The sequence below is a fragment of the Polypterus senegalus genome, chromosome 12 (assembly GCF_016835505.1).
Source record: "Polypterus senegalus isolate Bchr_013 chromosome 12, ASM1683550v1, whole genome shotgun sequence".
Classification (NCBI taxonomy): Eukaryota; Metazoa; Chordata; class Cladistia; order Polypteriformes; family Polypteridae; genus Polypterus; species Polypterus senegalus.
In genome coordinates, this window is record NC_053165.1 from 40,496,474 (window position 1) to 40,511,658 (window position 15,185).

The 15,185-nt window shown below is 37.2% G+C and overlaps 1 protein-coding gene across 1 annotated transcript in view; it reads right to left on the minus strand.

Moving 5' to 3' along the window:
* Positions 1-15,185, minus strand: part of LOC120540473 (nuclear pore membrane glycoprotein 210-like) — a 319,549-nt gene that overhangs the window by 295,693 nt on the left and 8,671 nt on the right. The window lies entirely within an intron of this gene.

Genomic DNA, 15,185 nt, shown 5'->3' on the forward strand with positions numbered 1-15,185 from the left:
TTATTATTTATGAATATTATCAGTAATACATTATTTTATGTGTGACTTAACTCCTGCTTGTCTTTTTACTACATCTATTTGCCTGAGGTTATAGATATAGAAGGGAAGGTGGGGAGAAGTTATATACAGTGGTAAGTCTGTGAGATTAGGTATTCTAAGGCTACATATTAATAATACAATAGGGGAAAGTAGAGCAATACATATATTACTCTACCAAGATAAAACAGTGTGTCTGCCCCTTACAATTAGAAACCTCTTCTTCCAGCACTCCCATGTCCACAGACAAAGGTTAGTAAGTGACTGACTGCATAATTTGCTCATCATTGGTATTTGTGTCTGTCCTGATTTTTTGCAATTATTATTTAAAAAAACATCATAAACCTTCTGTGTATTACTGCATTCTTAGTTAAGAAAGGAAGATCGTGAGAAGTTTAAGACAAGAGAGGAGACCTTTCATTTCATCAAACCCTTTGTATGAAGAAATGGTTTCTGGTTTCAGTCACAAATGAGTGCTGCTTTAATTTTCAATGCTGCTAAGTATACTTGATTCACTATTGAACTAGTTAACTAAAAGAATTCAGATAAATCCATTTTATTGATGCCTTCAAGAATCTGCTCAAGACTATATGGGTTTATTCAGCCTGTCAAAACAGGAAATGTCCTTTATTCATATGATACACTTGGTTTCTGTTCTCTGCCCAGCTTTTAGTGCGTTTCTGTAGTGTGGTATCCAGAACTTCACACATTTGCTCACTAGTACATTATGCAACGTGAGCTTTATCATTTCTTGATATATATTCAACAGTTTTTACAATATAACCAAACTTTTTTTTTATTTTAATGACTATTTCTATGCAATGTCTGATCTGAACATTGGTTCCACAAAAACTTTTAAAATCTGTCCAAGAGTTTATTTCCTACAAGTCAACAATTCCTGTCTTGCTTTAACAATAATAATCAGCATATAGCACTTTACAGATTTCTGTTTGTACACTTTCCTTCTAAAGATTGTCTTTTTTTTGACACTTGTTTTTGCTTCCTTATCAGGAATTATGTTATACCAGTAATGGAGCTCTGCACGATAACGTGCAGTGAATACACTTGACTTGAGCATTCATAGATTTCATCCTCTTTCTCTGTATGTTTAGCATCCATTTGCTCAGAGGTCGATGTGCTTGCTGCTTCCTGAGCAGCTCTTCTTTTCTCCAACCTAGCAGCCTGCTTCTTCTCTTCTTTCGTTGGTATCTTTTCACATTAAAACTAATTAAGTCAGTGTTTGTGTTGCAATAACTTAGTACATTTTCTTTAATTTTTCTCTTAAGCTGACACTTAAGTCTTCAATCTGCCTCAAGAATGATTTAGGATATGAAGAAGGAATTGAAAGTGACAGTGAAGATGGTAGGGAATGAGAATGGTACCCTTACACATGCGCTGCCCTGTTGGCCACTGCTGAGAGTTGATTCTACAATAAAATAAAATAAAAATAAAAAGAGGAATAACCTTGGAGGTCAATCATCACCCCGAAAGCAGATAGTAGATGTTGCGTAGTATATGTATACCAAATTTCAGGTTTGCAAGCTACAGATGATTTAAAATCCTGGACAGACAAATAAACAGCCACGGTAGCATATTATATAAGAAGATCTCCAATTTCAGTGCCATCTGTGAATGTCACAAGTATGCCAACTATATCAGAATAAATATCCTTTTATATTGCAAGGTTTCTAAAGTTATTTGGGACTCCCCTCAACGGGATGACACGCCAAAGAGCACCCCGAAGTGCGATTGCTGCAGGTTATCAGTTGCTGGGGCAACCACGGGCTCCCAATGCGGCAGTGGATCACAACTAAAGCAGATCCAAGTCGATTGCGGTCGCACACCTGCCATCAATGGGTGATGCAAGGAACATTATAAATGCAGGGAACAGCATTACTTGGCTACTAACCTGGCCATCACCCTGCCTGATTGCTGTGTCTGTGTATAGGAGAGTGGTAGATCCAGCTACAATAAATAACCGTGTTGTTACTGTTTCAAGCTGAACAAACTTGGTTTTGCTAAAGTACTGAGACTCAGCCTTGTGTTTTGGGGTGCAAGACAGGGACTCACACGTCACAATATGAATTAGAAAAAGTAACAGTCCACATCAAGATCCTTGTGGGAATTCATTAATCACCTTACCGTATGCAAAGCATTCTGCCATTATTTGTATTAATTTTCTCTGGCTGACTAACCAAATTAAAAAACAGTTTTGCAAACTACCACAGATGGCAATCACTTCAAGTTTCAAAATTAGTCTTTAGTAGAGGACTGTATCAAAAATTGTACCCTGGCATCTTTCTTTTAACACACAAGGAATCTTCAAAAAATGACACCTGATATACATTTTTAAATGCTACAAGTAAGGTATACATCATTTTCTCTGCATTATTCATAGTTTACTAGACATCTGTGTAGCGCTTTCTTTACCCTTTAGCCATACGATAGCTATGTTCATAAGTTCATAAACTCTATTTCCCTAAGCTGATTTATGAAAACCTCTTTAATTTTAAATACGTGTTTTTGGAGGATAAATTAGAATCCCTTAACTAATACCTACTCCCCTGTAATAAGCTGCCAGCTGTTTCACAATTAGTAACTTGTCACACAATTCACAATACAAATATGCTCCTAAAATATAACAAAATTTATTTACTAAATTGGAAAAATATCTAAAAAAAATAAAACTACTTATAATTAAGACCAATCAAAATTCCCACAAATCACAAGATTACAGAAATTAGAAAACTCACACAAATTGCAGTATATTTACCCTTCACAACAAATACTTATAGGTTCAGGCAGTGTACTTAAACCTTACAAATGTACTTTTAACTGTTTGCTTTTACCAGCACTTAAAACACCCCACTGTTAAAGAAAAACACAATAACCAAATCTATAATATGAGCAAACTTAATTACTAAAACCTCACTTTAACTTAACAACTTTAGGGGCCCAGAGAGAGAGACACACACACACACACAAGCCAGCGACCACCAAAATAAAATAATATTAACACGAACTCCCCTCGTTGCAGGCCACGTCAACGCTTGGGAACTTGGTGGCCAAAAACGTTAAGGCCCATTCACTCTAATGAGCCAACATAAAAGGTCACAGTATTCACAAATAAGCGGCGTGAATATCAGTGTCCATTGTCCAAACACAGTACTTCCATGCTGTGGAAAAATGATGGAGTTGCCCTGCAGGCAGGCAAGCTCACTGCAAAACGCTACAAGCAAAAAGGAGCTAGTCTGTCCAAAATGGGGTGAAACTTGCTGTTTTTCCTCATTACCCGAGGAGTTGCCAGGCTTTCCTTTAGTCACCTGGGGCCTCATGTATAACGGCGTGTGTAGAACTCACACTATAACATGGCATAAGCACAAAAGCGGGAATGTACGTATGCACAGAAAAATCTAGATGCAGGAATCTGTGTGTACATAAACTTCCACGTTCTTCTGCTACATAAATCCCAATCAGCGTGAAAAATAAGTCATGTGCACGCACCTGCTGTCCCACCCCATCTCCTCCCAGAATTACACCTCTTTGAATATGCAAATCAATATAAATAGCACTTAAGCTCAGCATTCTGTGAAAAGACAATGGGAAAACCATGAGGAAAAATAGAGCAATTTCAGTGAATACCAAGTGGAAGCAAGGAAAAATGTACTATTTGTTGGTTTAAACAGTGGTATAAACAAGAAAAGGAAGTTGATCAAGTGACATAGCGTGTCGGAGAAACTCGAAAGCTCAAGTTCACAAAGTCTCACAGTGCCCGAAATAAAAAAGTCACATATCAAAGTCGCCGTGAAAAGGTAAGTCGTAACCCACCATCTGAGTGTCATATGAAAGCTTATTAGGGTACAGAGAAAAAAAAAGGCACACAGTGGGGAAAAATCACAAAATGTCAACTTTAATCTCGAAATTTCCACTTTAATCACGTAGTTTATTTTGTCATTAAAGTAGAACATCATAAACTTAATCTTAAAATCGTTTAATTTACTAGTTTCTCAAAACCCGTCGTAACTAAAGTAGTGCGTTAAATGCTTTGTTTTGTATTTGATCTTCTATGTGCTCTATGTGTGTGAATCACTACGTGCTTCTTAAACCGGCTTTCTCTACCTCCGACAGGACACAGAATCCATTACATTCGTGATATTACAGCTCTCTGAATAACTAAAATATTAAGATGTATACGTGATATTTTCATGATTATAGGAGATAAAGCACGTTATTAAACATGGGAACATGGTGGTGCAGTGATTGTGTGTGACCTTCGATAAAAGAATTTATTGAAGCAGTACTGTCTCTTTCAAACATACTAACCCCCAATTCCTGTCCTTCCTTTTCTTTCTCCAAATACCCAATTGCCACACAATCAGCTCTGTAATTGACATTAAGCCATCTGTAAGCTTATAAAACCGTTTCTTCAAAACTTTTAAGGAACATTGAAATATCTTTGTAGTACATGTTTAATTATTCTATCCTTCATGCCAGTCCCAGTGAAGCATACAGTGCGAGGCAGGAACAATCCGTGAATGAAGCGCCAGATCCTTGCTAGTGCAGCGACACCGTGACCTTTAATTATTAACAATATACTGTAATTATTTAAATAAAGTTAAAGTTTTATCTGTATCAGATAATAAACATATTTCGCTGCATTTCATCTTAAAAATGATATCGTCATATGTAAATACGCACTTTATAAAGTGGCTCAGGTTGTGCGATATTATAACTGTATTGCAAGTTTACAGTGAGGTGATTGTACTTAAAGTACAAACATTTCTACAAGGAGCAGTTGATGGAGTGATTGATCGCGTTTAGAGCTCGTGGGATGAATCTGTTTATGAACCGCGAGGTCCGTACAGTAAAGGTTTTGAAGCATTTGCCGTGTGAGAAGCAGTTCAAATAGGAAGCATTGCTGAGGCAGTGTGTGCTTGATGCTGTATACCGATAATTCTCTTTCCAATCAGCTGCTCCGAGTGGTGCAGTGAGAGTAACATGGAAAAAGATGATCCGCTGTGGCAACCCCTAACGGGAGCAGCTGAAAAAAGAAGAAGAAGGTGCAGTGACAGTAACAATGCTAAAGCAAATATGGTATTTAGAATAGTTTGACCATTCTGTGGACCATTATATTGTAACAGGGTGACAGGTTATTTACAATCAGATGCATTAAATTAATAAACAATATGCGGTTAATTTCAGTGTACTTATAAAGCTGTGTCAGGGATGTGGAAAAAGAAAAAGAAACATAAACCACACAGGAACAGCAGCACTGCTGGGGAAGTTGGAGAATTAGTGATGAGTGAGTGAGTGAGTGCGTCAGTGAGGGCTTTGCCTTTTATTAGAATAGATTTATATATATTTTTTAAATATATTTTTTTAAGCAACCAGTAAACAGTATTAATGGGAATATTACATGAGCCTAGGGCTACACCTATATTTACCTCTTTTTGTTGAGTTCCCATAAAGCAGGGGTGGCGAATTCCAGGCCACGAGTGCCGCAGTGGCTGCAGGTTTTCATTCTTACCATCTTTTTAATTAGTGACCAAGTTTTGCTGCTGATTACTTCTTTTAATTAACTTGACTCAGGCCCCATAGTTGCTTCTTTTTCTTTATTTAGCAGCCAAACAATAATGAGACACAAAACAAGCCTCCACATAACCAGCTCCCCTGTACCCATTACACAATATCTGAAATTAAAGAGAGGTGATGGTCTTGGTAAGGTTGATCTCTCAGGTCACCAAAACATTTTGATGGTGCTCTTAGAAAGAACAGAAAAACAACAGTTTTCAAAATGTGTGCTGTGGCAGAATAAGAGCCGCGACGAGCCATGTTATTAAATAACGGGTTTAATTGACAGCAAAAATTGGCTTCTCATTAAGAAAGTGATTGGAGTGAAATTGGTTGGAGTTTGAAGCCCCATTTTAGCTGGTCATCTGTTAGCTCATTTCACATCTCATTTCTGCTTGGCTGTTATTTAATGAAGAACGGAATCAATTCAGAGGGCTGAACTTTTTTAGCAGGACTATTAAAGTGATGGGGTAAAAGTTAATTAGCAGTGAAAACTGGTCACTGATTAGGAAAAGGGTTAGAATGAAAACCTGTAGCCACTGCAGCACTCCAGGCCTGGAGTTTGCCACCCCTGCCATAAAGCTTAATATATGTCATAATATCAGGAAATTGTGCAAATTAGAGGAAAGAACATTTTTATTTATTTTGAGCAAACTGTAGTACAGATGAAAATGACACTGTAAGTAACATTGCTGACAGGTTTTAATGTGAAATTTTAGATTGTAGGTTGTGATATGCATACAAAATGGTATGTTTCTTTTTTGGTATGGTTGATTTGATATATGTAACAAGGTGCCAACAATACACTAATAACAGACAAAGTGATCTTAGTCATTGGTTTATGTGGAGTTTTTGTATATAAGGGGAAATGTTAACATGGGTGAATGATGTAAGTGTGTGTTCTAATACTGACATTACAAAAATTTAAGAAAATAACAAAAGTAAAATAATAACAAAACATAAGAAAATATTATTCCACACAATTCAGAGTTGTACTGACCCCTACTATTTACCCAGTTCCATACTGGTTTTTGGAGTATCTCATTACCCTAATTAAGATCTAAGCCAACTAAGGAATGAGGTTTGTGCATTACACATCTGTAATGCTGCTTCTGCACATAGTCAAGCTTGCTCATCCCAGCCACAGTAAAATTAAACAGTGTGTATTCAGCTACTGTTCATGGCTGCACTTTTAAAATATTTCTTTTAAATTTAAAATTTCTTTCTCAATAGCAGCAATTTGAAATAACTAGTTTACATTTGACTTTTGTCATTTTTAATGAGTTCAAAAATCATACCTTTTTTAACTTTAGTTGCCTCTGTCAGTACTCAGCTAAAGCTGCTCTCACCTCTCATTCATGTGAATCGTTTTGTCAGACACAGCTTCTGCTCTCTCAGCTCTTATAAAGTTTAACGTTTTCCTCACTTTAAGTTCCCAATTAAAGAAGACGTATTATGTCCAAATCTTATTGAAGAATTTCATCACAATGGGTTATTAACAGAAAAAATGAATACACCGGCAATCCTAGCACCGAGAAACGCTGAACTCAAACGAATTAATGGCAAAAATGTCAATTAGTTACATGGAAAATTGGTTAAATACGTATCAACAGACTATGCTGAAACAGTTGGTGGTGATCGTGCAGAACATGAAAACATCAACTTACAATATCCCGAAGAATATCTACAACCGTTAACACTGTCCAGTCTTCCACTGCACGAATTACTGTAGAAACAAGGATGTATCTAAGAAAGGTAATGTAGTAAATCGTCCGTGGATAACATTAGACAACAAAGGAGATCTTGATATGCCATTCATATTAACACGTTAACAGTTTCCCGTTAGAATGGCTTTTGCAAAGACAATTAACAAATCTCAGAGCCAAACATTCCAAAATGTCATTTGATTTAATAGAGAGAAAGAAACGAAATTCAATCACGGGCAGTTATACGTTGCGTTGTCACAATGAAAGTCCAAATACAGAATCAAAATTCAATGAGATATTGACGAACATTTAATTCAAAAAATTGTTTTTACTGAAGTTTTACAGTAAAAGTGTAAGCTTAAAAAGTATTTTAAAGTCAAACAGAAAAAAATCATATTACTTAACGAATAACTCTTAACGCAACATGAAACAGAATTTACTTTCAAATTGTTATGCTTTACTATTTTTTAACAATTACTCTGTGTAATATAAAATAGATAGTTCTATTATGCATATGAAACAATTCCCAGGAAAATAAAAATCCGTTTAAATTGTACATCTGCATCCCAATACATGAGCAGCAGAACCTCAAAGAGGCTAGCAAGTAGCGCTGGCCCGGGGGCTGGCAGGTGAAGTGAGCAGGGGGCAAAGCCCCCTAGTAATAATAAACAGCAATGTATTTCTTGTATAGGCCAAAATCACACAAGGAATACCTCAATGGGATTAACAGACTGTTTTCAGTCAGCCTTAACTTATTAAGAAGACAAGAAAAAAACTTCCATAAATGCCTTGTAGGAAAAAAATGGAAGAAATCTTGGAAAAGGAAAATCAGAGAGATACCTCCTTCCAGATAGGTTGGGTATGCAATAGGTGTCAACAAAGGGGTAAATACAATACACAAAAAAAGAACACAAATAATCCTCTTCACAGATGGCCAATCTGTCATTGCCACTTCGGAAATACAATAAGAAGAAACTGCTTTGTTCTTGCACAGCACTCTTCACTAGTTAATACATATAAATAAGCCGTTATTATAAAGTGTATTGAAGTGACAAACATCTTACACATCAAAAGTGGTGAATATGATGTACAGACTGTATTTCAGTTCAATTTTTAAGAGGACCGATACTGTGTATTTCCATTGAAGAATTTTGTCCTACCTTGTGCCCTTTGTTGGCTGGGATTGGCTTCAGCAGACCCCTGTGACCCTGTGTTCAGATTCAGCGGGTTGGAAAATGGATGGATGGATGGTTTTGGCTGTTCACACCAAAATCCAATCTGTGTCATACTGTATATGTGAAAGAAGCAGAATCAGGTCACATCAGAGCGGCAGTGTAAATGTGGTGCCAGTTTTCATACTGGAATTTGTGTTGAGTGTTTTAGTTTTACCTACTGCTCTAGTTGCTTGTTCAAAAAAGTCTAACTTATTGGTATGGTAGGATCTTCCACTCACAAACTCGTGCTTAGAATTTTTTGATACATTATTTTCAAATAGACAGTCTTATGATTTACTTATGATTACAATTTCAATAGTTTTTCACAAGACTGAAGTAAACACTATTTATCTCCTACAGTCCTGTGGTTAATTTACCCTTCCTTATGTTTAATTGAAGTCATATTTGCAACATTTCAGTCTCCAAAATGTTGTTAGCTTTACTGTTCAGTAAAGGTTTATAAACATTTTCTTTCCTGTACAGAAATGGTTAGAAATATAAGAATATAAGAATAAACTAAAAAAAACCCTCAATTTTCTCTGAAATAAGCTGAAAGTGACAAAAATATTTGATACCCACAATTTCTTAAATCACATTTAACTGAGCAAAAAATTAGATTTTGATTTATGAGTGAATATATTATTTCTCTCTATTACAAAAAAAAATCCTGTGGAATGAATGACTAGTAGACGATACGTGATCTTCACGTTAAGATCACGAAAGACAAATAAAAGAACCGCGAGACGAAAGAGAATGGGCAAAAAAAGCACAAAACAGTAGTGTAAAGGGAAGTAGCACACACAGATACAGGTGTCTCAGTGCACATCATTCAATGCACAAAACGTAGAAACATGGAACATACACTATGAGAATCTGTGGACCCGCAACAGTTAAAGCAACAACACGTTTAATTTCAAAGAAAACACAATTTCAGTCAGGTGTTTATTTATGATGACGCAGAAGTGATCACAACGCGAGCAGCAGAGACACAAAGTAGGAAAAAGGACAGCGGCTGTAAAGGCTCCCCACCGTGCGCAAGCAGCGTTATACGTCCTGCAAGAAAGAATTTAACCACACCCAGGGCCGTAAATAAAGGGACAAGTATTGTTTTTAGAACGTCACACGAGACCAAGCAGTGAGCCGTCATTTAAAACAAGTCCACAGAGATCTAACCTAGCAGTTGCTGGATTGCATCTGTCAGACAAGCATCATGTGCTCCCAGCTCTTAAAACAACAACAAGAGACAAGCAAAACGTGCAGCTCACCAGCAACAAGAAGACAGCAGATGATTCAATGGCATCCCCTTAGCATGTCTTCAGCCACCCCTCCCCTTCACAACGCAAGCAGCATTATATATGTCTGGCGATGACGAGATATAACCACGCACGTGGCCGAAAATAAAGTACAAGTATTGTTTTTACAAAAATTTTTAAAGTAAAATTGAAAATAATGCATATGTAACAATTCCTAAGAAAATAACAATCTCTTTAAATTGTATATTGCCAGCCAAAAGTAAAGTCATCCCTGATGGAGGATCGCAGGAATCGTGGGAAAGAGGGGTCCTTTCATTGGATTAGCGCTATTTCAGATGTGGAATGGCCAAATGGGAGAGGCAGCTTGATGAATTAGGTCTCCAGGACTCTAAACAAATCCAAATCATATTATGTGATATCATATACTGTGAAATTCTACTCCGTACTTCTAGAATTTTTATACTGTATTGAGGATTTATTCTGTTCTATGTATTGTACTGTATTGTATTGACCCCCTTCTTTTTGACACCCACTGCACGCCCAACCTACCTGGAAAGGGGTCTCTCTTTGAACTGCCTTTCCCACGGTTTCTTCCATTTTTTCCCTACAAGGGTTTTTTTTTTGTGAGTTTTTTCTTGTCGACTTAGAGAGTCAAGGCTGGGGGGCTGTCAAGACGCAGGGCCTGTTAAAGCCCATTGCGGCACTTCTTGAGTGATTTTTGGGGTATACAAAAATAAATTGTATTGTATTGTATATTCGGTAAACCAAACACGGGGGTGGACGAGCGAAGCGAGCTGGGGGCAGAGCCCCCTAGTTAAATAATTAAAGAAATGAAAGGGACATGTACAAAAATATTGGTACCAATAACTGAATATTTTGTAGCACAGCTTTTCAGTGCTTTCTGCAGGTCTTGGTGAGATTTCTGCACTTCTTGAGTGGTTCTTGGCACACACTTCTTCAGTTCTCTAAGGTATGAGAGTCCCAGGTCCCAACTGGGACTTTCAACTCTTTCCATGGTTGTTGAATGGGATTCAGATCAGGACTCATAGCAGGCCACTTTACAACAGTCAGATGTTTTCTTCTACTCCATTTTTGGGTGCATTTAATGTATGTTTCATGTTGTTATCCATCTGCTCGATCCATGATCTTTGACAATGACAAAGCTTTCTGACACTAGACTTTAAATTTCACCCCAAAATACCCTGATCATCTTTTGGTTTTATTGTGCCCTGTACAGAATCAAACAGGCAGCAAATTAAACACAAAACATCACAGACAGCCCTCCATGATTCATAGTAGTGAAAGTGTTCTTTGCTTTGAAAGCTTTTTTTTTTAATGTGAGAGAGTTGGTGTGATTTATTGAAAAAGCTCTTGTTCTGTTTAATTTGCCCAAAGGACATTCTCTCAACCCCAGTGCTTATTTGTGTTTCCCCCTTAGATGCAAGGTCTTTTATTTTTTTTTTTACCATGGAGCCTGTTTTCATCCAGGCAGCAATGGATGGTGGGACTTGAAAAACTTGAAACTGTTCTACCCTTTCTCTGCAATCCTGGTTCAATTTTCCTCATGATGCTACCTCTAGGCATGTCAGCTACAGTCACATGGGCTTTATACCCTTGATAATATTGGCAAATAGTTGTCATCAGAACATCAGGATCTTTAGAGATGGTCTTATCGTCTTTACATTGACCATGCTCTGTTGCTGTTGTCTGTCTTGGCCCTCAGATGACTCAGCTTTTCTTTCATTTCCAGTGTATCATGTGACACAAAAAATGAGTGAGTTCTCTCCATTTAAACTAGCTGAATGAGTGATTACAAGGTTGAAGGCATCTGTGATAATAATTAAATATTAATCTACCTGAAGGATCGTTGCAAGACAATTATTTCTTATAATCTCTAAAGGGTTCCAATAAAATTGCCCTGGCCATTTTGTAATGTTGTAGAATAAGCAAGAATTTAGTTCTTTTCATGGCTTTTTAAAATTTTGTTTCAATGCAAAAACAAAAGAAATTCAGGTACGGATGACAAAACTGACGGAAAACTTTTAAATTCAAGACTTTTTAGGAAGAATGTATTATTTGGATAAAATGGGGGCATACCAATATTTTGAGCCATGTCTGTATACTCTTAGTAAGGCAACTACTCAGTTTCATTAATTGCAGCCTGTAACACAGAAGATTCAACAAGATCTGTATTTTAGTATTACCGTGACCAGCCCAGTAAATTGTGGTCATTTATCTAGTAGACCATCATGAGATAGTAATTCATTTTAATGTCTCATATATACTAACTGTTAACTTTAAAATGGACATGCTGGTGCCACACACTGAGGTGGCATAAGATGGGATGTAAGTAGTCCCCACGTCTAAATACATTAATACATCATGTGCCATTGCACTACTGATCTTCAATTACACCTTTAAAGGGGTCATAAAGGCTTAACATTGGTACCATAGAAACTGACAGCCTTTCTTGAGCTCTGTCTATGCCTTCAGCTAGCATCAAGAAGGATGAACTTTTACTGTTCATACTAGCCTTAAACAGACGGGTTTCACATGCTTATTTATAACCTGTTCATGAAATCTGTATCAAGCCTGAAAACACTGGTATAAAACTGATTATCACAGTTCTCAGAAGTTCAAGTTTATTGTCATATGCACAGATTTTTGACCAGCAGGATCCTAGCACTCCCTGTGTTGTGATTTACTGCACACGAAATGATGCAAAGATGGTATAGGCCTCAAAATATCCTAAACCAGACCAACATTCACCTGGTATGGAACCCAAAAGGCAGGTTTCACCCCCAGGCAGCCTGATCCCAGATGCAACAGGCAAGCTTCAATGCCTGTACAGGCTCAAAATGGGGAACAGACTTTAAAAGTTCAAGAAAACTTTAAATGTCCCAAAAATATACATTTATGTGACTCAGAGGAATGGAAACTGTTAAACTTCTGGTTTGACAGAAAAGTCTAACAAAGAATCTTTATAAATGGAGGAATTTATCATGACATAAAAAAGAAACAAACAAAGGATAAAGGTAAAATAAGGGCCTAAATGATTTACTTAAAAATCTAAAACAAACAAGTCCAAATATGAAATCTGGGCACTAAATCCAAAGTCAAGACACAAGAAAATCAAAAAAACAGAAAACCCAATGGAATACTCACAATAAATCTTTCTGAACCAGTGATAAAGAAGCTGAGTGTATTGAGACAGTTATTGCAAGCAGGTAAACAGGTTCCTGTTCAATTGTTACCCTGTCAGGTTCAAACATGCGAGACACTGCATCTATCTTAGTATTATGAACACCATCCATCCAATGCCACCAATCATCCAAAGTCGTTTAATAGCCAACAATTCACAATCTCCTAAGTCATTATTCTGTTTAACAGTTGATCATTTTGTGGAAAAGAAGGAGCAGTAATGAAGTCTGCATGAATCAGGAAAATGTTGACAGAGAATAAATAGAATGCACCCCTCATGCTGGAGGCATCAACCTCCACCATGAAGGTAATGAAATGTCAGGGCGATGCAGAATAGCCATCCATATAAGTGAGTCTAGATTTAAGAGTCTCTAGCCTCTGGAAGCCCAGATACATTTCTTAACTCTCCCCACAATAAGTACAGTAACAAGCAGCATAAAATCCTCTATAAAAATTAGCAAGGCCCACAAAGCACTGAACCTACTTCATGCTCTCAGGTTGAAAATTCCAGCAACCTTGTCAGGATCCATTTGAATAGAGGAGATGGAGTAATATGCAGACAAGTTTTATCACAACGTACACTTACTGTACTGCCAATCAATGACCATGAAATGCCAAGATTTAATTGTGAGACCTGTGAGCATATTACAAAAACAGTATGGTTTCCTGAAGGTATAACCCAATTTTAAGCTGTACATGATGTAGAGTAGTCAGTCAAACCCTTGCCAAAACGATGTCCATTTACCAACAGAACTCTTGACTTGACTGGTATAGGTAAATGGAATTGTACTAGTTGATTGTAAAAAATTGTAAATAATATCATTTTCTGCTGCTCCACTATCATAGCCAAAATGTTTTTTAATTATTGCAGGGAGCAGAAGTAACCTTTTACATTAGGCTTGGCTACCTAGACCCATTTTCTAATAATACGAGAGGCACACTGAATGGTACCTTTTCAATGCCTGTTACCCCTACATCAAATTTTATTTTTATTTCTGTCCAGATCTTTGCTTTTTATTTCTGTCCTGATCTTTGCTTTCTTTAGAACCCCCCTTTCCTTTTAAGGAGCTGTACTTCAGTTGCCAAGTCATCACAGATAATGAAATAGACCACTATGGCAAGTTCATTAACTATTTACCTTAGTGATTGGGGTTCTGAAATTATGTTCTCTCTCTCAGGGTCTCACATTTTTTAGATCTCATATATTGTCCTGTTTCAACAGACAGCAAACATTTCTTTGTAGAGGACCACAAGAAAATCATAAATTAGAGCTGTGCAAGAAGCGTGAACCAGGAATCAGGCCTATCTTTCGTCAAACCAAGGAGCTAAACAAGCATCGAAGTAATGAAAACAGAAAAATAAGTCTTTCAACCAGAAAGGCACCAAAGAAATGATTGCTAGAAATAACACAGTTTTATCCAACCTAGAATGCAACATAAGTGCCAGTCTTTGGATTTCCCTGGCACATTGTCATTGCAACATTAATGCTGTTGCCAGAAGATTGCAGTGCATGCAGAAACAACAAGATGCAGCATGATGTTCAAAATAATTAACTGTGTCATAATATCTTGAATGGCAAACATCAAAATTGAATTTGTTGGATGTCAAACCCCACAAAAGATGTGTAGATTGTACTAATCATTTCAAATAGGTACAAGAAAAACTAAATAATAAAATCAATTGTGACATAAACATAACACTATTAACAGAAATTACATAATCCAATAAACAAAGGAACAATAATGCTTCATAATGAACAGAAACAACAATAAAAAGGAAACAAATGGTGGCAGTAACATAACTCTCTAATGATTTATCTTTACGTGATGGATATTTCTCAGACCATAATATCAGACACTATAATTACATTGGGGGTGGAATGGTGGCGCAGTGGTAGCTTCCCGGGTCCTCCCTGCGTGGAGTTTGCATGCTCTCCCCGTGTCTGCGTAGGTTTCCTCCGGGTACTCCAGTTTCCTCCGACAGTCCAGAGACATGTAGGTTAGGTGCATTGGTGATCTTAAATTGTCCCTGGTGTGTTGTTGTTGTGTGTGTGTTGTGTGCCCTGCGGTGGGCTCGCACCCTGCCCAGGGTTTGTTTTCTGCCTTGCGCCCTTTGTTGGCTGGGATTGGCTCCAGCAGACCCCCGTGACGCTGTAGTTAGGATATACCAGGATGGATAATGGATGCATGGATAATTACATTGGA